Source organism: Dipodomys spectabilis, unplaced genomic scaffold, assembly GCF_019054845.1.
Source record: "Dipodomys spectabilis isolate Male_0828 unplaced genomic scaffold, ASM1905484v1 ptg000205l, whole genome shotgun sequence".
In the NCBI taxonomy this organism is placed as follows: Eukaryota; Metazoa; Chordata; class Mammalia; order Rodentia; family Heteromyidae; genus Dipodomys; species Dipodomys spectabilis.
The window spans coordinates 119,659-144,755 of NW_024870882.1; positions in this window are offsets into that span (position 1 = coordinate 119,659).

Consider the following 25,097-nt stretch of genomic DNA (forward strand, 5'->3'; position numbering starts at 1 on the left):
TGCTCATGAATGATACTTGTACCCAATTAGACTTCATGATTTCAGTCAGCTGATTGATTTTATTATTAAAGAATACTATTTCTCACAGGGACGCAATAATTTCAGGACACTTATTTACTTAATAGTTTATTAAAGATAAAAATAATGACATTAATTACATGGAGGCATAATAAATACTCAAGAATTGGTAGGAATGTAGTCTATTTAACTGAACAATGGATAGACATCTCTGGCAATCTGTAAAGATATATATTTGTGTACTATGATCTGCATGTCTATCTGTTCTTATTTTGTCAACCCCTGGTGCTCGATCTCAGATCCTGGGAACTGCCTATCAGCTCAATTTGTTCCAGGATGGCATGCTGAATTTGGCCCTGTAGGCCTTGAGTTCAGATGCCATCACGCCCAAACAATGAATCATGGGGTAAGAAACTGATGGTGACACGTTTTCCTTTTCTGTGAAAGTCCTGGGTGTCAGGTATAAGTGGAATACATATGCAGATCTATATCCTATTTAATCAATATAACCAATGTTCTATGTGCCATATTAGTCAAAAAATAAACAGTAAATACATGTTGTGTCTTTGTTTGTCCCCGAATGATGGATGGGGCCCTGGAATGGTAAGTGTGTGACTCGTCCTTTCCCCAACCTCCCTTATTCCAGGAGACATTCAGACACAGTGGGGAGTCAAGTCAAGCAAGAACTCATTTATTACCACACAGCAAGCACCTTTTAAAGGCAAAAACTGCGAGGCATGGAAGGAGAGGGAAAGGAACCACCCAATCACTGTAAAGGTCACACCCTATCATGCGCCTAAGCTTTATCCAATCAGATTTTTTTTAATTTAATTTTATTTTATTTGTGAACATACTGTACAGAGGGGTTACAATTACATGGGCAGGATAATGCGTACATTTCTTACCGAGCATTGCAGCCTCCTCCTTTGTTTACCCTTCACATCCCTTCCCAGCCTCCCCTCCCCCCCCAATCGCAATCATTCTCCTTCCCCTCATTCCCCCTCCCCCTCCCCCCCCCTCGCACCAACGTTGTAAAGCTCGTTTTGGACATGACAACTTGTACTTCTCATTGTTGCAACAGGTCCACCTGTATCCTTAAACAACTGGTTTTTCCCCATCTCCTCGACAAGTTATACTGACATCAAATATAGTGAAAGCAGGGGTTATACTGTGGGGGAGGGACATACAAAGCAACAAAGAGATAATCTTATAAATGTGTTAGAAACACATGCATGAAAGAAAAAAACATTAAAATACATATCTAAGGGTTCATTTTCCTGACATCACATTATCTGACCTTTTCCGCTTGACTCATACATATACTAGATATTGCAAATAAGGGAAACCATGGGACCTATGTTTCTTTGGGCCTGGCTTACTTCACTTAATATAATTTTTTCCAAGTTTTTCCATTTCCTAACAAATGGGGCAATGTCAAGGTAAACAATTGGGCTGTGCCCACTCAACTTCCTCTCAGCACAATTTTGCTGCCCATGTGCCCCACAATCCCATGAATAAAACAAAAAATAAAATGAATAACCACACTGAATACAATATGGAGTCAACCTATGTATGTAAATATAAATCATATATTTAAAATATAAAAAATATGATGTATTCTAATGCTGGGGATTGATTTCAGACCTAAGGAACAGACAAGAATTTCTTGACTTCAAGAAGTCTAGCTTTCCCTTTCCACACAGTGCAACAGAGTTACTCAGACCATGAGTTCCAATCCCAGTCCTAGCAGAAAAAATGGCACCTTTATACTACGTGACGCCCAAGTCTTAGGTATTTCATTATGCCTCCATTTAATGAACGTGATTGTTTAAATGCTTCATGAAATATTGATTAAAATCGATCAGTGTCCTATAATATAATTGTGTATAATTTTATCCTAGAATTATTTAAGAGCTGCCCATTCAATCATAACATACATTACGTTCCATTGGTATTCATATAGATAGGAATGAATTTCTAAGGATCTCCTTCCATTTGGAGTTGGCAGGACCAGGATTCCAACTGTGGGCTCCAGCTTCCACCATTTTAACTCGAGAATAGAGAACTCACTGGTCTGTCCAAGAACTGCAAGACCAATGATTAGGCAGGCACCCGTGGCTCTCAGCAGTCCTCATTGATGTTTACAAGGCTGTGATAGGAGTATCATGTTCAAATTCACACTAGACAGGGAAGTCCTTGAGAACACTGTCCAACTTCAGTGCCAACAAAGCCAGAAGTAGAGCCATGTAGCTCCAGTGGTAGAGTGCTATCCCTGATCAAAAGCAGCTCACAACACACATGCACACACACACACACACACACACACACACACTGCAGTCTAATCATCTATGTATTGGCCATTCCTAGGGGTTGATCTCAGGTCCTCAAATTTGCCCGCCAACTTCTCTTGCATCAGACTGGTGTGCTATCATTTACCCACTCACGAAGTGGGCCTGCTAGGCCCTGAGTTCAAGTCACAGAACTGACAAAAACTTAATCCTGGTGAAAAGCCAATTGTCTCACTTGGTTTCTTTATCCATGAAATTCCTGGGACTCAGGAATGATGTAGAATACATAGGCAAATCTATGTCTTATGTAATAGGATGTGTAATTATATTCACTAAAATATATGAGAAACAAGTAAAACACAAAATAAAATGAATACACTAACTGTAATATGTAGTAAAAATGTGTAGGTCAATAAAAAGCATGTACTTAAAATATATACAAATATTATTTTTTCGAGTGCTAAGACTTTAATTCAGGCCCTAGAATCAGGCCTGACTTTCTTGTCTTCCAGAACGGTGATCTTCCCCATCCCCCACAGTGCTGCAGATTTACCCAGAACCTGAGTTCAAATCCCAGCCCTGGCAGAAAAAATGGAATGAATTCTTAGCTAAGGAGCCTCATAACTTTTAAAAATATTTTTAATGTATGTATGTATGTATGTATGTATGTATATGTGTATGTATTTTTCTTTTGTCAAGCACAGGGTTTGAACTCAGGTCATGGCAATTCTGCCTCAGCTTTGATCACTCTAGGCTGGGTTGCAGCCCCTGGACCCACAGCCCTACCTGGGTTCCTGGGACCGAAAGGCTGACAAGAAAAAAAAATAGTTAATGTGACACAGAAAAAAAAAAAACAAAAAACTGGCAACTTGCAGATGGCTACCGGTTTTACATTTGTCTTCTTTGCAAGGTGACCATCCTGCGTCTGAATGACACGGTTGACGAATGTTGGTGACTTGGCATTGCTGAAGGTTGGCAGACTACCGGGGAAGCCATAGGCCAACATGGCAATATAGGCCCTGTGTTTGAAGCCAGGTCCTGACCCCTACCAATGGACGGAGATCCTAAGAGTCTCCTTCCTATTCATAGGAATACCGATGGAAAATTATGAATGGCAAGGTTGAATTAGTTGTTTCTGAATACTACTATATAAATAGAGTGATTTTTGGAGGCAAATGGATTTTAATGAATATTTTTGACACATTCAAAGAATACTATTAATTACATGGACACTAATTTCAGGACAGTGGTTGATTTAATTAATAATTAAGGATGAAAACAATAATATTAATTACATGGAGGTATACTTAATACCCAAGAATTGATAGGAATGTAGCCTATATAACTGAATAATGTATAGACATCTCTGGCACTCTATAAAAATCAATAATTATTTTTGTACTACCATCTGCATGTCAATCTGTTCTAACTTTGTCAACTCCTAGAGCTGGATCTCAAGTTCTGGAAATTCTTGTCATCTCAATATGCCTCAGGCTGGCATGCTGACACTCATCCATTCATGAATTGGGCCTTGTAGGCTGTGACTTCAGATGCCAGAACTCAAAAAAATTGAATCATGCAGTAAGAAGCCCATGGCGACATATGTTTTCCTTTTCTGTGAAAGTCCTGTGAATCAGGTGTGAAGTTTCATACATAGGCAAATATATATCCTATGTAATAAATGTAATAAATATTTCATGTGTAATAACAGTCAATGAAATAAATGGTAAATAAATGAATAAAACAAAAAAATAAAATGAATAAGTACACTAAGCACAATATGGGGTCAACATACGGGATTCTATTTCAGGGCCTGGGAAGTGCCTGGCAGCTGAATTGTCTAGAAGCTGCTGTACTGACAGTCAGTCATTCATGAATCGAGCCTTCTAGACCCTGAGTTAGATCCCACCACTGCCAAAAAATGTAATCTTAGAGTGAGAAGCCGAGCGTGACACATGTTTTCTTTTCCTTTGAAAGTGCTCGGTGACAGGTAGGATGTATAATTCAGATGCAAATCTATATGTTATGTAATAGGATGTCATAAATGTAAAAAATGTCATAGGTGGAAGAGTTGTCACTACAATAAATGAAAAACAGATTGAAATAGTAGTGAATCATTCTAGGATAAAATTAGAAACAAAAACTGTAGGATGTGGGTTAAGTTTAATATTTTATTAAGTATTACCAGAATAAAAATGTCATGGAAATATAAATACCTAATAATTGGTAGTAACACATGATGCATAATTTAATGTATGGACATCTATCTCATTCTATAAAATATGAAGTTATGTGTATGGATGTATGTAGATATGTGATAAACAATAATAGGATATTGAGCAATTTAGTTAATGCTTTATTAATTGTTAACTGGGACACATCATAAAATGGAGACATAATTTAATAAGTAATAATTGGTAGTAATATCTATAAAATAATAATATACAGACATCTTTCTGTGTATATAATGCTTACATATATATCAATCTCTATCTATTTATACCTCGTTCACACCTGGGTCTCAGTGGTTAAGTTCTCACCTTGTGAGTATGAAGCTCTGGGTTCGATTCTTCAGTGCCACATAAACAGAAAACATGGAAGTTCTGCTGTCTTTCAATCAACTGCATTCTACCCTTGAGCACAAATGCTTAGGGACAATGTCAAAGCCCTTAATCGAGCCCCAGTACTGCCGCCAAAAAGAGGTACTATGTTCTAACTGCAACTATATAAGGACAGTACTTCAAATACCACATGATAGAGCAAGCTAGGAGTCTGGTGCTGACAGCTGCCACCTAACCTGACTTAGCCAGATGTAAACTGCTGCAACCCAGCTCCATAGGTACCCCCATCATTCTGGCTTACCCTGGCATACCCCCGATATCCTGGTTGCTCTGGGGCTTTAAAACCTGGCAGGAAGTCTGCTAGACTCTTTGAAATATGGCTCGAAGTGGTAGAGTTCTAGCCTTGTGCAAATGTTACTAGAACAATAATATCAACAAGCTTTAAGCTCAAGCTCCATGACTACCCCCCCCCAAAAAATAAAATATCCCACTAAACACTTAGGTGTGAACTTTTGTGGTTTGTGAAATGTTCCTCAAAGAATGTTGATATTGATTAGAATGCCCTAAGTCTAATGACAGCTTGTGGAACAGAGCTATGTGCTGAGTCCTCCATAGGGTACTCTGTGCTGAGTCCTGCACATGGTGCTATGTGCTGAGTCCTTCACAGGGTGCAGTGTGCTGAGTCCTGCATTGGTGCTGGTTCCGAGTCTTTCACAGGATGCTGTGTGCTGAGTCATGCAAAGAGTGCCATGTGCTGTGTCCTTCACCAGGTGCATTCTTTCATTGGGTCCTTGTAAGATCTCCCCACTGAGATGATTTTGCAGACAAGAATATTGAGGCTCAGATATGTCTCCATTGGAAGGACAAAATTATGTACTACTGAAGACTAGTGAGTTGTCTACTACAGACAATTGTTTGTTTTGTTTTTTTCTCAGTCATGAACCTTGAACTATGGGCCTAAGCTCTCACCTTTACCTCTTGGGCTCATGACTAGCACTCCACTGGGTAGAGCCATGGACCCCCTTGCGGCAAAGGCCACAGCCTAGGGGTCTATAGCTGAGGTCTCTCATCCTGCCTTCTCAGGAAGCTGAGATCTGAGGATCTGGGTTCCAAATTATCCCAGACACAAAAGGTCCCTTTGCCTATTATCTCCAATTCACTACTAAGAAACCTGAAGTGGAAGCTAGGTACTTGTCACTCATGCCTGTCATCCTAGCTACTCAGGAGGATGAGATCTGAGGATCATAGTTCAAAGGCAGCCTGGACAGGAAAGTCCTTGAGACACTTAGCTCCAATGGACCACCAGAAAAGCGGAAGTGGCTTTTGGCTCAAGTGGTGGAGCACAAGACTTGAGCTAAAGAGCTCAAGACCAGCACCCAGGCCCAGACATCAACTCCTACAATAATAAAAAAAGAAAGAAACAAACTAAGAAACCTGAAGTATAGGGCTGAAGAAATCTGAAGTATGGGTCAATTATGTTTCTTTCTTGTTTCTATAGCTCAAGAACTCTAAGAACATTTAGAATGCAAGTACTTCTCATGACCAAGGGAAACACAGAAAGCTCTTGAACATCTGACCTTTCAGTAGTGGAAGTCAGAGTGTCATAGACCTTTCTGCCCTGGCTGGCTTCACCCTGTGATCCTCAGGCCTCAGCCTCCTGAGCTAGGATGACGGGCCTGAACTACTGGTGTTCTGCTAGATTCAGAACTGTGATGACCTTGACAACACAAGTCAACTGCTTATCACAAAGGGCTTGGGGAGTATATTAAGCCTTTCAACATTGGTCCTTTAAGAACCCTGTAGGACACAAGATTACAATGATAGAGTCGGAGAGGATGGGCATATGGATGTGTTACACTTGAACCTTAAGCTCTGACTCCAATTCTGGTACGCATTAGTGTTCATTTTCCAAAGGATGCTCTCATAATTAGCAAATAGGAAAAGTACCTTGATTAACCCTCACTTTTTTTCCCAATTGTGTGTTTTGAACTCAAGCCTGGGCACTGTCCTTTAGAACCTCAAGTCAAGGCTAACACTCAACCACTTGAGCCGCAGTGCCACATGGGGTCTATTCGTGGTTCACAGGAGATAAGTGTCTAACAGGCTTTCCCTGATTGGCTGTCTTTGAACTTTGGTCTTCAGGTCTCAGCCTCCTGAGAAGCTAGAGTTCCATGTGTGAGACATTGACATTTCATCTATTGTTTTTCTCAGTCCTTGGGATTGATTTTAGGGCCTGAGTACTGTCTCTGAGCTCCTTTTTCTCAAGGTTAGCCACTTGGGCGACTCCACAGCTTGTGGATTTTTCTGAGTATGTGGCACTGAGGATTAAACCCTGGCATTCATGCATGTTAAGCGATCTCTTTACCACTAAGCCACGTTTCTAGCCCCACTCTTACAATTTATCCCTCACTTGCCTATCCTCAGGAAAAGATTTCTGACTGTAAATCATTTAACGAAATCACAATAGGAAGATGTCCAAAGATTGTATAAAGCTCATACTTGGGAGAGACTCTAAACATGTGAAGACTGTGACAAATGCTTCCATTTAATTATGTATTATGTTTCAACACTTAATAAAATATTAATAAAAATGAGTCAAAATCCTAAATTATTGTATAGAATTTTATTATAGATGTGTAAATTGTAATAAATATTATGTGAATAATAATACTAAATACAATAATCAATCAATAAATGAATAAAAGAAAAACAAAATATAAAATCAATAATAAAAATCATAATATGAAATTAACATACATATGTAAGTGTATATTATATATTAAACATGTATAGACACATTTTTTTCCATTGCAGAGCCTTCATTCAGGCCCTGGGAACTCTAGCCTGAATTTTTTTTTCTCAAGGACAGTGAGCTTCGCCTTTACTCATAGCATAGTTACCTGGACAGTGATCTCAAATCCTAGCAATGGCAGAAATACTGGCCCCAGTTCCAAGAGAGTGACTACTTTTTTTTATTGGAAGCAGTTATGTTTACTCAGTTCCATACTGAACATTAAAAAAAGCAGTGTAGAATTTGTACAGCTATTCTGACACCCTTTCCTTACCTCTAAAGTGCTTCTCTGAGAACGACATGGTTTCTCTTTTTTTGTACTTTTTTATTGCAAAAGTGTTTTACAGAGGGGTTACAGTTACAGGAGCAAGGTAATGAGTACATTTCCTATTGAGCATTGTTGACTCCTTCTTTGTTTTCCCCCTACCATCCCTTCCCTCCCATCTCCACATCTACTTCACCCTGCCGAGGTCAGTGACTTAGTTTTTCTTTTGTGGTTGGCAGGGGGTTTGAACTCAAGTAGTGGCAACACTTCCCTCACATTGCTACAAATTTACCAACACCCTGAGTTCAAATCCCAGGCTAGGAAAGAAAACTTGCAGAAATTCCAAAACAAGGAGCTTTATTTTTTTTATTTAGTTAAATAATTAATATATTTATTTATTTATTTATTTTTTAGCCACCCATGAGACTTGAACTCAGGTCGTGGAAACACTTCCTCAGCTAGCATCTCCCTAGGCTGGGGTGCAGTCTCCAGACCCATAGCCAATCCTGAGATCCTAGGCCAGAGGGCTTGCAGGGAAAAAAAAAAAAGCTGGAAAGCACAAAACATGGTGAGCGGCAGAGGGCTGGCATTTTACGATTTTGGGGGGCATGGTGACCATCCTGGGTCTGAATGACATGGCTGCAAAGTGGACTTGACCTGCTATTGCTGATTCTGGTGAGCTATCAGTGAAGCCATAGGCCAACCTGTCAACATAAGCCTTGGGTTCAAATCCCAGTCCTGACACTAATGGCAAGAGATCACAAGAGACTCATTCTTATGCATGGGAATACCAATTGAATGAGTAGTTCATGCATCCATCGAGTCTAAAATTGGATGCAATAGTCCTAGAATGCTGATTGATCTTAACGTATAGTTTATTAAGCATGAAAAGAATAATATTCCTTCAATGGTGGTATAATAAATACCTAAGAGTTGGTAGGAATGTAGTAGGTGTCATTCAATCATAGATAGACGGCTCTGGCACTCTGTAACAATATATATTTATTTGTATACCACCGTCTGCCTATCCATGTATCGCTGTTTTGGCTAACCATGGGGGTCGATCTCAGTGCCTGGGAACCACTTGACGGCTTCATTGGCTTGAGGCTTCCATGCTCAAACTCACCCATTCATGAATTGGGCCTGCTAGGCACTGAATTCAGATGCTCACATTGCCAGGCACGATGGAGAACACATCTAAAATCTAGATTCTATGTGATAGGAGGTAAACAATGTAAAAATTGGTAGAAGTGTTATCAGAGTCAATAACATAAATGGTAAATAAATGAATAAAACGAGAAATAAAATTTATAAACGCACCAAACCCAATATGGACTGAACATCTGAACGGAAGTATAAATCCTATCATTAAAATCTATATAAGAAGTATCTTTTCCAGGACTAAGGCTTGAATTCAGTCCCCCTAGGAGAAGGGAATGGTGGGAGATCGTGAGACACTCGTTTCTGGACCTAGGAATGGCATGCGATTGATCTCATCCTTGAATGAGTAGTTCATGCATGAAGTGAGTAGGAAATGATACATAAGACTCATGGACTATAGATTATTTGTAAAGAAGAGTTGATGAAGCAGTGCAACAATCATCATATACATGAAATGGATGCATCAGAAAAGATCCAAATATAGGTACTCACAGATTGGATTCCATCGCAGGTCACCACAATCTTACTTTATAAAAATATTTGCATTCTACCTTGAGCTTATGAAAGGATGACTATTGTGCTCCCCACTCTCCCCCCAAGGGGGCTCAAACTCAGGTACTGGGAACTCCTAGCTACTTTGTTGCTCACAGGCTTGTGTGCTCATGTGGACCCATTCACCAATTGTGCCTGCTAGGCCACTAGTTCAGATCCCAGCCCTGCCAAAATATTCATCTTGATGTCAGAAGCCAATTGTTGCATCTATTTTCCTTTCCTGTGCAAGTCGTGGGTCTCAGCTAGGATGCAGAATGCATGGGCCACCGTATGGTCATGGGAATAAGTTGTTATCCATGTCAACCCAGTTATACCTGTCATCATATACATAAGAAAATACACAATACATCCATGAATATCATACAATATAAACACAATAAGTACACTCAGTGCATGAAGCAGTCCACACACGGATGTGAATATACATCCCATGTTTCAATGATGCATTAAGCACTATTTTGGCCTCCCTGTGGCTTTATCTCAGTTCCTGGGAAGAGCCCATCTCCTTAGTGGCTCACAGTCTGGTGTGATGACATGGACCGATTGGACAGTTGGGCCTCCCAGGCCCCGAGTTCGAATCCCAGCACTGCCAAAAATTCACCCTGATGTGAGAATCCAATCGTTGCACCTGTTTTCCTTTGCTGTGCAAATTCTGGATCTCAGCCAGGATGACTACCCCAAATACAAGATGCAGCCCACCAATGTTTGGAAATACAGATCCTTTGTTTAATTATGAATTTTTGACTATATTGGACTCCCACCAGGGCTCAATCTCAGGTCCTAGGAATGGCCTGGCTCCTTAGAGGCTCACAGGCTGCTGTGCTTAACATGACCCATTCAGCAATTGGGCTTGATAGGCCTTGAGTTCAAATTCCAGCACTGCCAAAAGATTCATTCTGATGTGTGAAAATCAAGGTTGCATATGTTTTCCTGTTCTGTGAATATCCTGGGTCTCATCGAGGATGGAGAATGCTATATATGCAAATCTATAGCCATGGGAATAGGTTGTCATCCATGTCAGCACAGTTATATCTGTCACCATATTCAATAAAATGCACAATACATCAATGAATAAGACACAAAATAAAAATAATAACTACACTGAATGCAAGATGCATACCACTCCTGTAGGTAAAGAGAGATCCTATGTTTAAAAAAGGTGGGCTTGCTATTTTGTCCAGTGCTGGGGCTTCAAATCAGGCCCTACACCAGGCCTGAAATTCTAGTCTTCAAGTATGGTGAGCTTCCCCATCCCCCACAGTGCAACAGAGATACCCAGACCTGAGTTCAAATCCCAGCACTGACAAAAATTTCATCCTGATGTCAGAAGCCAGTTTTACAATATGTATAAATAGTATGTTTCCAGGGCTGGGGCTTCAATTCAGGACTAGTGAACAGGCCTGACTTTCTTATCTTCAAGTACAATGATCCTCCCCTTCATCCACATTGCTGCAGATTTACCCAGATCCTGAGTTCAAATCCAAAGCCTGTAAGAATAAACTGTGTGAATTGCAAGCCAGGGAGCTAAATTTTTCATTTTACTTTTCTCAGTACGGGGCTTGAAGTCAGATTGTGGCAACTCTGCCTCAGCTTTGATCACCCTAGGCAGAGTGCAGCCACTAGATCTACAGGTGCTTCTGGGATCCTAGACCCCCAGGTCTTGCAGGGAAAGCAATTCACAGAAAAAATGTGGCCTTTTTATGTTTTCTTCCTTTGCTCGGTGACCCTCATGGGTCTGAATGACACTGTTGCAAAGGGTACTTCACCTTGCAATGCTGAAGGCTGGCAGACTATCTGGGAAGCCATAGGCCCACATGGCAACATAGGCCCTGATTTCGAATCCCTCTCTTAACACCAACCAATGGCAGGAGATACTAAAAAATGGTTCCCATCCATAGGAAGAACAATGGAATATTATCAATGTCAAGGTTCAATGAGTTGATCATGAATGATGCTCCTATAAAATTAGACAGCAGCTTTTCAGGAAGCTAATTGATTTTATTTAATATTTATGAAGCATAAAAAGAATATTATTACTTACAGGAACGCAATAATTTCAGGACACTGATTGATTTCATTAATAGTATAAGGTTGAAAACAATAACATTAATTACATGGACGCATGATTATTACCCAGGAATTGGTAGGAATGTAGTCTACATAACTGAATAACGTATAGACATCTCTGATACTCTCTAAAAACACATATTTATTAGCATACTTCCATCTGCATGTCAATCTGTTCTTATTTTGTTAACTCCTGGGGCTTGAGCTCAGGTCCTGGGAACAGCCTGTCAGCTCAATTTGCCCCAGGATGGCGTGCTGACACTCACCATTCATGAATTGGGCCTTGTAGACTTGTAGGCTGTGAGTTCAGATGCCAGCACTCCCCAAAAATGAATTGTGGAATAAGAAGTTGATGGTGACAGATGTTTTCCTTTTCTGTGAAAGTCCTGGGTGTCAGGTATGAAATGGAATACATATGCAGGCCTCTATCTTATGTAATCAATGTAATCAATGTTTTATGTGCCATAATAGTCAAAATAAATGGTCAATACATGAATAAAACAAAAAATAAAATAACTGCACTGAATGCAATATGGAGTCAACATATATATATAAATATAAATCATATATATAAATTGTACATGAATAGGATGTTTTTTATTTCAAGCCTAAGGAATAGACATGACTTCTAGGAGGCCAGTTTCCCCTTCCCACACAGTGCAACAGAGTTAACAAGACCACGGTTTCCAATCCCAGTCTTGGCAGAAAAATGGTACCTTTATAGTATGTAATAGTATAGTAATTCTAAGGTATTTCATTATACCTCCATTGTATTAATGTGATTGTTTAAATGCCTCATAAAATATTAACTAACATCGATCAGTGTCCTATAACATAATTGTGTATAATTTTATCCTAGAATCATTCAAGAACTGCTCTTTCAATCATGACATACATCATATTCCATCGGTAATCATTTGGACAGGAATAAGTTTTTTAGGATCTCCTTCCATTTGGAGGTGGCAGGACCAAGATTCCAACTGTGGACTACAGCTCCCACCACTTAAACTGGAGGATAGGGAACTTACCAGTCTGTCCAAGAACATCAACAAGACCAATGATTAGGCAGGCACCAGTGGCTCTCATTAGTCCTCCTTGATACTTACAAGGCTGTGATGGGAGGATCCTTGTCAAAGTCACCCTAGGCAAGAAAGCCCAACTTCAGTGCCAACAAAGCCAGAATCCCTGTGGCTCTAGTGTGGAAGGCCAGCCTTGATCAAAAGCAGCTCACAGACTGTGCTCCTATCCTGAGTACAAGGTCTGGGACTGGGAGCAAACAGACATACACAACAATCTGTGAAGCTATCCAGCTAAATGAGGTCATTCTTTTGTCTCCAACTGAATTGGACATTGTTCCCTGGGAAAAGGGCTGGGGGAGCTGCTATTTTCTTGACTCCGCCCATGCTGCCTGCATCACAGGATTCTGGCCACACCCCCATTCTTTCATAGTTCTTTCTGACCAATGAGATGCAAGAATGGTGGCCACTCCCACATTCCATGCTGCCTGGTAGCACCAGGATTCCCTCTGTTAGTTTATACCACTACCAGCAATTGAGGAAGGTAGAGATGTTGAGTGGTGAGGAAGAGACTCCAGGCAACTTTGGAATATAGAAGGAAATTGAGATGCCTGCCCACACCCAGGCTTCCTTCCCTCCTTCACAAGGTGCGGAATTTCAAACGTCAGGCAATGGCACCCTGCCAGGCCTTGTAAAGCCCCAACATGATCCCTGGCCCTGGTTTTTTGCTCTGAGGCCATGTGTCTGCAATGCCACTGCCATCGCTGCTCGCCCCACCTGGAGCAGCCTAAAGCAAGTTCTCCCAGCAGCACAGGTGAGTGGCTGCCCCGAAACCACCCCTACCCCGGGTCAGACACCCCTCTGGGGGCACCATGACCCCCTACTTGTGTCCTCTCCCTGGCTCTGAGTAGCCACCTTTCTGTCTTGGGCATTTCTGAAACAGAGACTCAAGATATGCTCTGACTGGGCTGGATTGAGGTCCTCCTATCTACGACAGGTATGCTTCACCAGACCTGGTCCTCTGGAGTTGAGATGGTAGATGTGTAACAACCTGCCGAGTCATCGATTTAGATGGATTATCGCAAACGTTTAGTCCACAGCAGATGATTCTTTTATTCTTCATATTTTTATAGTGAAAATACTGTACAGAGGGGTTAAAATTACATGGGCAAGATAATGAGTACATATCTTATCAAGCATTGTAGCTTCCTACTTTGATTCCCCTTCCCATCCCATCCTTTCCCCATCTCCCTATCCGACTCTCCACCTCCCCCTAACAAAGTTGTAAAGTTCATTTTCGACTTAGGACTTGTACGTCTCATTGTTGCAATGGGTCCACCTGTAATCCCTACTTAAATGATTTTCTTTTCCTTCCACTCCATAAATTATAACAACATAAAATACAGTGAAAGCAGGGATTTTATCGTGGGGGAGGGACATAAAAAGCAACAAAGAAATAAACTTATGAATGTACTAGAAAAAATGGAATGAAAGTAAAAATTTTTGAATACATATCTTAGGGTTCATTTCCCTAACACCAACTTATCTGAACTTTTCTGCTTGAGTCAGACATATACTAGTTATTGCAAATAAGGTAAACCATGGGACCTATGTTTCTTTGGGCCTGGCTTACTTCACTTAATATAATTTTTTCCAAGTCTTTCCATTTCCTAACAAATGAGGCAATGTCATTCTTTCTGATGGAGGAATAGAATTCCATTGTGTATATATACCACATTTTCTTGATCCATTCATCTACTGAGGGGTATCTGGGTTGGTTCCATATCTTAGGTATGATAAAAAAAAAAAGGCTACAATAAACATAGTTGTGCTGGTAGCTTTAGTGTGGTCTTGTTTGTGAACATTTGGGTAAATGTCCAAGAGTGGGATTGCTAGGTCATAGGGGAGTTCTATGTGGAGTCTTTTGAGAAACCACCATACTGCTTTCCAAAGTGTTTGAACAAGTTTATACTCCCAACAACAATGCAGTAAGGTTCCCTTCTGTCCACATCCCCTCTAGAATCTGCTGTTATTAGAGTTCTTGATTATAGCCATTCTAACTGGGGTGAGGTGGTATCTCAATGTTGTTTTGATTTGTATTTCTTTTATGGCTAGAGAGGTTGAGCATCTCTTCATGTGTCTATTGGTCATCTTTCTTTCCTCTTTAGAGAAGTTTCTCTTTAAGCTTTTAGCACACTCATTTATTGGGCATTTGTTTCTTTGAAGATTTGTTGTTGGGGGATTTATTTGCATTCCAGGTACACTGTAGATGTGAGACCCTTGTATGGTGTATGGCTAATGAAGATTTTCACCCAATCCGTAGGCTTTCTATTGATCTGGCAACTATGTCCTTTGCCATACAGAAGCTCTGCAATTTAATGCAATGACATTTGTCCAAACTTTCTTTGATTTGTTGTGTTTCTGAGTCTCTATTAAGAAAATTTCAGCCTGTGTCAAAGAGACCTAGGATTTTTCCTCTTTCATTCTGTAATGTTTTCAGTATATCTGCTTTGTCATCGAGGTCTTTGATCCATTTGGAGTTGATTCAGGTTCAGTGTGATATATAAGGATCTAGCTTTAGTTTTCTACAAGTAGTTAACCAATTTTGCCAGCACCATTTACTGAAGAAGCTGTCTTTCTTCCATTGTATTTTGTTAGCTCCCTTATCGAATATTAGAAGGTTATAGGTCTGTAGGTTCATTTCTGGGTTTTCAACTCTGTTCCATTGGTCCTGAGGTCGGTTCTTGTGCCAGTACCAAGCCATTTTGATTACTATTGCTTTGTATTAGAGTTTGAAATTTGGTATTGATATTCCTCCAGCACTGTTCTTTCTGTTGAGGATTGTTTTTGCTATTTGGGGTATTTTATTGTTCCCTATGAATTATTGGATTGCCTCTTCTATTTCCTTAATGAATGAAGTTGGAATATTGATAGGTATAGCATTGAATTTGTAGATAGCTTTGGGAAATATTGCCATTTTCACGATGTTGATTTTTCCATTCCAGGAACATGGCATCTTTTGCTATTTTCTAAGATCTGTTTTGATTTCATTTTTCAGGTTTTTAAAGTTTTCATCATAGAGATCCTTCAGTTCTTTGGTTAAGTTAATTCCTAGGTATTTTATTTTTTGTAGGGCTGTTACGAATGGAGTTGCTTTCCTAATTTCAGCCACACGTTCCTCAATGTTGGTATACGGAAAAGCCATTGATTTTTGAGGGTTAATTTTATACCCTGCTACTTTGCCAAATTTTTGAATCACCTTGAGTAATTTGTGAGTGAACTCTATGGGATTCTCTAACTACAAGATCATGACATCTGCAAAGAGGGAGAGTTTTACTTCTTCTTTCCCTATTTGTATCCCCTTTAGGTTTTCATCTTGTCTTATTCCTGTAGCTAGGCATTCTAATACTAGATTGAAGAGAAGTAAAGAGCTTCGACATTCATGTATCATTCCTGAGTTAAGAGGAAGTGGCTTTAGTTTTTCACCATTAAGTATAGTGTGGCTGTATGTTTATCATATATAGCCTTTATTGTATTGAGGAAAGTTCCATGGATTCCTAATTTTTCCAGAACCTTCATTATAAAGGGGCATTGGATCTTGTCACATGCCTTTTCGGCATCTATTGAGATAACCATGTGGTTCTTACCCTTGCTCCTGTTGATGTGATGAATTATATGAATTGATTTCGGTATATTGAACCAGCTTTGCATCCCTGAAATGAATCCTGTTAGATGATGTATTGTTTGAATGAATTGTTGAAGTCGATTGGCCAAAATTTTGTTGAGAAGTTTTGCATCAATGTTCATCAAAGAAATGGGTTTATAGTTCCCTGTCTGGTTTGGGGATGAGGGTTTTTATGGCTTCATAGAATGAATTCGGTAGTGAACTTTCTCTTTTAATTTCATTGAAGAGTTGAAGTAGCATTGGTGTGAGCTGTGTTTTGAAGGCCTTATAGAATTCTGCTGTTAAGCCATCTGGTCCTGGGCTTTTCTTAGATGGGAGGTGTGTTATTGCTGCTTTTATTTCAATGCTAGATATGGGCCTGTTAAGATGTTTTAACTCATCCTGGTTTAGTTGCAGCATGTCAATATTTGCTAGGAAAAGGTCTATTTCTGCTAAGTTCTCAAATATATTAGCATAAAGTTTTGAGAAGTATTCCCTTATAATGTTCTGAATCTTGGCTGTTTCTGTGGTGATGTTTCCATTCTCATCTCTCAGTTTATTTATTTGGGTATGTTCTCTTCTTTTCCTGATAAGATTTGCTAAGATCGTCAATTTTGTTAATTTTTTCGAAGTAACAACTCTTTGTTTTGTTGATTTTTTCTATATATTTTTTGGATTCTAATTCATTTAATTCTGATATACTTTTAATTATTTCTTACCGTCTACTGGATTGGGGATTATCTTGATGCTTTTTTTCAAGGAGGCTCAGATGTCTTATCAAATGGTTGTTTTCAGATCTCTCCAATTTGTTGATGTAGGAACTCAGAGCTATAAACTTGCCCCTGAGTTCTGGCTTTGCTGTGTCCAGAGGAGCGAGTAATTTCTGTGTTCATTTTTGTTGAATATCATGAACATTTGAATTTCCTCCATGAGTTACAGGACTTTCTTTGGTGACTTTTGGTGTTGAGATCTAATTTTATTCCCTTGTGGTATGAGAGAATGGAAGGTATAACTTCAATGATTCTGAATTTGGACAAGTTTGCTATGTGGCCTATAATGTGGTCTATTTCAGAAAACATTCCATGTGCTGCTGACAAGAACATGTATTCTGATGCTAATGGCTGAAATATTGGTAGATGTCTGTGAAATCTATTTGATCTATGCAGTTGTTTAGATCTGCCCTTTTTCTGTTGAGTTTTTGATTAGTTGATATATCTAGTGTGGAAAATGGTGTGTTAAATGCCTCAACAATTAATGTCTTTGGATCTCTGTGGGATTTGAGGGAAAGTAGCGTTTCTTGGATAAATTTGGGTCCTCCGTTATTTGGTGAATAGATATTTAGAATTGTAATATACTCCTGAAGGAGAGATCCCTTAATTAGTATGGAGCGACCTTCTTTTCCTCTTCTCACGAATTTTAATTTGAAGTCTATTTTATCTAATATTAGGATTGCAACTCCCACCTGTTTACTGGGGCAGTTTGCTTGGTAGATTTTGTTCTAGCCTTTCACATTGAACATGTGTTTGTTTTTATGGGCAAGATGTGACTCCTGAGGCAACAAATAGAAGGATCTTGCTTTTTAATCCAACTAGATAGTCTATTTCACTTAATTAGAGAGTTAAGTCCATTAATGTTGAGAGATAGGACTGAGAGTTATTTGGGAGTATCTGCCATTTTATCCACCTTCTTCGGGGCTGAGGCAACTGGGATCTTCCTGAGGTTATTGGATTCTCAGTTTGGGTACAATTTCTTGGCCTTGATTGTGGTCTTGTTGATTTTCTATGTGTAGGACATCTTTAAGAATGTTGTGTAGGGCTGGTTTGGTGGAGATATATTGTTTCAATTTTTCTTTGCTATGGAAGCTTTTTATTTGACCTTCAGTTATGGAGAGTTTATGTGGGTACATAATTCTTGGTCGATAGTTGTTTGTTTTTAGGGCATGGCATACATCATTCTATGCTCTTTTTTGCTATGATTGTCCCTGCTGAGAAATCTGAGGTGATTCTAATTGGTTTCCTTTATAGGTGATTGATCTTTTCTCCTTGAGAGCTTTAAGGATCTTTTCCTTGGTCTGAATTGATCCTGTGTGGATTACAATGTGACAGTGGATGTCCTATTCTGGACCTGTCTATTTGCAGTTCAAATAGCTTCTTGTATCTGAATAGGCCTATCTTTTTGCATGTTTGGGAAGTTCTCTGCGAGGATCCTGGTAAACAAATTTCCTAAACCATTAACTTCTGTTTCTAGGTGCTCCTCTACACCCATTATCCTTAGATTAGGCCTTCTGATGGTGCCTTCCAAGTGTTGGATAGATCTCTCATATATCTTGGATTTGTCTTTGATGGTTGTATGTTCTTTCTCTATAATGTCTAGGGTGTCTTCAATCCCCAAAATTCGATCTTCTGCATGGTCTAACCTGCTGTCGAGACTTCATACTTTGTATTTTATTTCTTTTTCTTCTAGTTGGTCGGCTTTGATGGCTTCAAATTCTTTGTTGAAGCATTGTTTTAGATCTTGTATGAACTTCTTTACTTCCTTAATTTGATTTTCAGTGTTTATTCTCAAATCACTCTGTTGATTGGTTATTCCCATTCTTTCTGTTGGGTTCCATTCAGCATTCCCTGTGTGGTCTCCCTAATTTCTTTCAGTTCTCTGTTTATGGGTTCCATGAATGCCTTTAGTGATCTTTCTACATTCTAATCCAACTCTCTCAATTCCTGTATTACTCTTTGCTTAGCTTCTTCACGTTCATGCAGTTCCTGTAGTTCTCATTGATTGATCTCAGTCTTCTCATGACATTCCTTTATTTCTCTTTGAGTGTTCTCAAGCTGCTCATGCAATTCCTGTATCAATCGTTGAGTAGCTTCCTCATGCTCACGATATTCTTGTACTAACCTTTGTTTTGCCTCCTCCCTCTCCCTATCACGCTCATTCAGAGTCCTTTGCAGTTTTTCAATATTTTCATTTAACATGTTTACCAGTAGTGTTTGTAGAGCTTTTTGGGAACTCTCCTCTGGATTATTCATTATCTTTTCTGTCCCCTGATTATCATGAGTGGGAGTTGAGATACCCGGACTTGCCGTTTTTCTTGTGTTTTTCCCGGTTGCTCTGCCCATTTGAGATGAAAGTAACGCCAGTTTTGTGCTAGCACACTATTTTAAGGCAAGCATCAACCAAAGTCTGTAGTTGCAAACTCAAAAATCTGCAAAAGTCTAGTTCAACAGATATACCTATTCAACATCAAACAACTATGTATTAATGGGCTACGAACCGCAAAGAAGAATTTGGCAAACAGAAATTATTAAGTTTGAGGAGAGATATGGGTAAAAATACCATATAGGGATGTGGAAAGGCTGTGGGAGAATTAACTAAATTCAATCCTAATCTCAATGGATAGAATGATAGTGCAGAGACAATAAATAAGAAGAAACAGAAAGAAAAAAAACAAGAAAAAATAGAAAAACAAAAATTAAAAATTAAGAAGTGTAACACTTAAAATTATGCAAATTGAAAATGTAATATTCAGAGAAGAACGTGGATAGAATAAGAGAAGGGGGGATAAAAAGGAGATGTGAAAAACTTTAAAATAAAATTGCTTAAAATATTATATATGTATAAAGAGGTAGTACTGCTATTAAGGAATTTAAGTCTAATAGGTTTTAAATTGAGTAATAAATTTGTGGATTAAGCTTGTACACAATGGGGCTAAGGTCTAATAATCAACTATTGGCATATCTGAGGATGAGCAGAACAGCAATTATGTCATGCAAAGAAGAATGAAAAAGAAGAAATAGTGAAAAGAATGAGAAGGAAAGAAAAAAATGATCAAATGGTCAGTAGAGCTAAACAAAAATTAAAAAAAAAATGTACACACACATATACCCCTAAAATAAAAATTATAGTAGGAAGAAAAAAAGTTAATAGAAAACAAAATTTAAAAGTTAAAAATTAAAAAAAAAACTTTTAGAAAAATTTTTTTATAAAAGATATTAAAAAGATTTCTTAGATTATTTATGGGGGGGAGGGAGATAGGAAGATCCTGTATCTCACTGTGTAATTAACCTGTCTCTTGTTGGAGTCTCTGGTCTGCTTGTGGTTTTTGATTTTCCTGTGGCTTGAATGGTTTCTTGTCAGTTTGAGCAGGCAGAAAAATCACAGCAGACGATTCTTGACCACAGGTGAAGCTCTGGGTAGGGTTGCAACCATCGAACCTCATTCTCCTCACAGGACAGTTGTGAGGAAAAAAGGGATTTATACAGAGGGATCTCTGGAGCATGGCTAGGCACAGAGGGAGAGGCCTTCAGAGAAGGTTCTCTGCAATTCTGTGAGCAAATGACAGGAAGATACCCAGAAAGGGCTCAGGTGGACCCTGTTATTAATCGTGCAACAGATGTGGGATTATCAAACAAAACATGGCTGTCTTTCATCATTACCCTATCCCCATGAGGAAGAGGATCCTTCACTGTGTTGAGTTTTACAGCTGGCGAAACCAAGGCACAGAGAAGCCAGGTGACCTACTTATGATGTCAACTTCACAGGAAGCTCTGTCTGACTTCGCTACCATGCTCCCTAGGACAATGGGTACTATTCAGTCCACTTCTTATGTTAGGAAGTTCACTTCTTGTCAGTCGTGGGGCTGGAACTCTAGGCCTGGGTGCTGTTCCTGAGAGCCTCAGCAAAAGGCTAGTGCTCTACCACTTGAACCCACAGCACTACTTCTGATTTTCTGGTGGTTCTTTGGAGAAAAGAGTCTCACAGACGTTCCTGCCTGGGCTGGTTATGAACCATGATCCTCATATCTCAGCCTCCTGTGTAGTTAGGATTAGAATTCTGAGTTACCGGCACCAGACTTAATTGTAATTCTGACTTTTTTCTCTCTCTTTCCCAAGACCTGGTTGAATGGGTGCTGGAAGAGGGGCCCAAGCATCCCCATGCAGATGGAACCCAAGGTGGCCCTCTCATTCTGGAGGTGGGCTGTGGGTCAGTAGCTGTCTCGCTAGCTTGTTGAAACAGATTCATGAGATAAGCCCTTCTGTTCCCTGGCTAGACCATGACAGTTATTCATTGTCCATCCAGCCTTACTAGACTTTTTGTATTGTATTGCTTTCTACATCATTTTCTAGCACCTGGCTAAAATTATGATATATACGTACGGAATGAAAATGTAAGGCCATCTTAAGAAAGTTATTTAGGGCTCTGGGAATTTGGCTTCATGGTACGGTGATTGCCTAACAACCGTGAAACCCTGGGTTCATTCCTTAGTAAAATATTAAAAAAACAACAACACTGGAAGTGTTTCTGTGCCTCAAGTGGTAGAGTGCTAGCCTTGAGCTAGAAAGAAAACCTCAGGAAAATTCCCTACCCCTGAGCTTAAGCCCTTCGACTGGCAAAAAGAACAAAAAACAAAAACATTTAGTTAGTAAATACAAAATAATGAACCCACATTTGGAATATAGAATTGCTTCTTCCATACTGACACCTGACAACAGTCCCTAATTTATGTACTTTACTTATGTTAGGATACTGTGTTGAAAAAGTTTTGTTCATTAAGTCACAGCAATTAATGCCAGGAATGTGCTTAGATGTCAGGTAAAGTTTAATTCTGGAAATTCAATGATTCCAGGACTTGTGTTGTCACTGCTAATCACAAAGAGATGGGTAGGCTAAGTGTGATTTTGAAACCTTTTTGGTGAGTTATAGCACCAAAAAGGCAGAGGCTAATTAATATTTGTGAAAGAAAATAAGGAATAACTCCAGATAGAAGGAAAAAATGATAGTAATTAAGGTATACCAGAAACTGTTCTGGAGAACCATTTTTGATTATTGTAGAACTTGTTGTCAACTAGGCTTTTCCTCATTGCTTTTAGCATTCTAAATCTCTTAGGCTAGCTCTTAGTCTCTGTGTGATAAATGTATCTCCTTCTACGCTATTCTTTCATACCTTATCTCCTTTGTTTTCTAAAAATCTCATTCTTTCCATATTTCTCTATGAATATTTCCTGATACTAAATACACCTGTACTGATGGCAGAGGATGATAATGTAAGGGTCCCAAAGCTCATCATTCATTGATGTAACAAAATGGAAAAGGAGGACATATTTATTGCTAATTCAATTTTTCTGAAATGCTGCAATGTCATTATTTGGTTAAAATTTCCATTCTTTGTCTACACAGTGTCATTCAGTGCACATAAATGCAAATATGAGCCAGATGCTGGTGGTGTACACCTGTAATCCTAGCTACTAAGGAGGTTGTGAAAAGAGGATTGTGGTTCAAAGTCAGCCTGCTCAGGAAAGTCCAAGAGACCCTAACCTTCAATTAACCACCAGAAACCAGGAGGTGGTGCTGTAGCTAATCACCCAGGATCAGTGTTCAAGCCCCACAAGAACAAAAGTGGTTAAATATGACTTAAAGTTTCCCTAAAAGGAACGACAAGATCAATAATCTTCTCAATCAAAAAAAAATTCCAAAATGATTCAGTGCACCTACTTTTGCTGAGTTATGTTATGGATTGTTTGCTGGACATATTCTCTAAAAACAAATCCTTTAACTAGGGATACAGGTGGACCCATTGCAACAATGAGATGTACAAGTCGTTATGTAGAAAAACGAATTTTACAACTTTGGAGGATCGGATGGGGGAGGAGGGTATATGGGAAGGGATGGGAAGGGGAAACAAAGAGGAGGCAACAATGATTGATAAGAAATGTACTCGTTATCTTGTCCATGTAATTGTAACTCACAAAAAAGTTAGAAAAAATGTTCAAATATTAGCTTTACAATAAACTTCATCTAATATTTCTCATTTGAAAAGAGAAGACTGTCTAGTTGATGTCTCTTGGCTTTCTTACTATCTTAGTTCAAATCCAACCCAGGCAGGAGAATCTGTCAAACTCCTATCTGTAATTACACAGCAAAAAATCGAGAAGTGGAGTTTTGGTTCAAGCAGTAGAGTACTAGCTTTGGAGGCTAGTGGGCAGGAACAAAAACTGTTCAGGGACAGGGTCCAGCCTCTGAATTCAAGCCCCAGAACCAACATAAACTAAGCAAAAAAGCAAACAAAAAAAAACAGATTATTTCATTGGGACCCTCCTTAAAGGAGTACTGGTCTGAGAAGTGGCTCCTTTTGCTGATCATACGCACTGGATGCTCTTTTGGAATCTTTATTGCTCTAGAAAACTCATGACCAAACTAAAGGAATTGATAACTGACTCCTGCAGTAAGAGAATCATGTCAGGAGTGAAATATCCATCCATAAAACACTTTAAAACCTCCATGTCTTTGTTTCTTTGGAGTAGATTTTTTTTGGGGGTCCAGTCGTGGGCCTGAACTCGGGGACTCGGCGCTTTACCTCAGGTCTTCAACTCAAGGCTAGCGCTCTACCACTTGAGCCACAGCACCACTTCTGGCTTATTTATGCTCATGTGGTGCTGAGGAATCGAACCTAGGGCCTCAGGCATGCAAGGTAAGTTCTCTACCACTGAGCCACCTTCCCAGCCCCTGCAGTAGAAAATATTTAAAACAACGTTATTTCCTTCTGTTCTATGCTGGCCACCAAATGGCACATTATTTCTTTTTGGAATTCTCTCAACTAGAAGTTTACAGAAAAATTATATATGAGTAAAAACAGTAGAAAAAGTTAAGGACAGAGTTTTCTTCAAGCCTTCGGATTCTCTTCTTTTACAGTAAAAGGAGAGCAAAAGTTAACTTGAGTTTTGTCAATCCTCTATGTTCCATTCCTCTCTTGGGATCAGTTTCCACATCCAGTAACAGTTACTTCCAGGAACAACCTATGGTGCTACTTGAGGTATAGTGAATGATTTCTGGCTTCACTGAAATAACACAAGGACACCTTTGGACCTGAAGTAACACGAGTTTTCGATTAGGATCTAACTTTAGTTTTCTACAAGTGAATAACCAATTTTGCCAGCACCATTAACTAAAGAGGCGGTCATTCTTCCATTCTATTTTTTTAGCTCCCTTATCAAAGATTAGATAGCTGTATGCCTGTAGGTTCATTTCTGGGATTTCAATTCTATTCCATTGGTCCTGAGGGAGGCTCTTGTGTCACTACCAAGCTATTTTGATGAATATGGCTTTTTAGTAGAGTTTGAAATTTGGTGTTGATATTTCTCCAGCGCTGTTCTTTCTGTTAAGGATTGTTTTTGCTTTTTGGGGTATTTAGTTGTTCCATATGTATTTTTGGATTGCCTCTTCTATTTTCTTGACGAATTAGGTTGGAATATTGATAGTTATCGCATTGAATTTGTAGATAGCCTTGGGAAGTACTGCCATTTTCACGATATTGATCCTTCCAATCTTGGAGCATAGGAGGTTTTTCCACTTTCTAAGTTCTGTTTTGATTTCCTTTTTCATGTTTTTTTTAAAGTTTTCATCATAGAGGTCCTTCACGTCTTTGGTTAAGTTAATTCCTAGGTATGTTTTTTTTTTTTTTTTTTTTTTTTTGTGGGGCTATTACGAATGGAGTTGTTTTCCTGATTTCAGCGACGCTTTTCTCATTGTTGGCATACAGAAAAGCCATTGATTTTTGAGGGTTAAATTTATACCCTGCTACTTTGCCAAAGTTTTGAATCAGTTTGATTAATTTGGGAGTGGAGTCCGTGAATAAGAGAAACACTAGGTCAGCTTGGCACAGACCAATATTTTTGTAAAAGAGACCCAGAAGGACAACAAATAAAAAAATATTTGGAGAA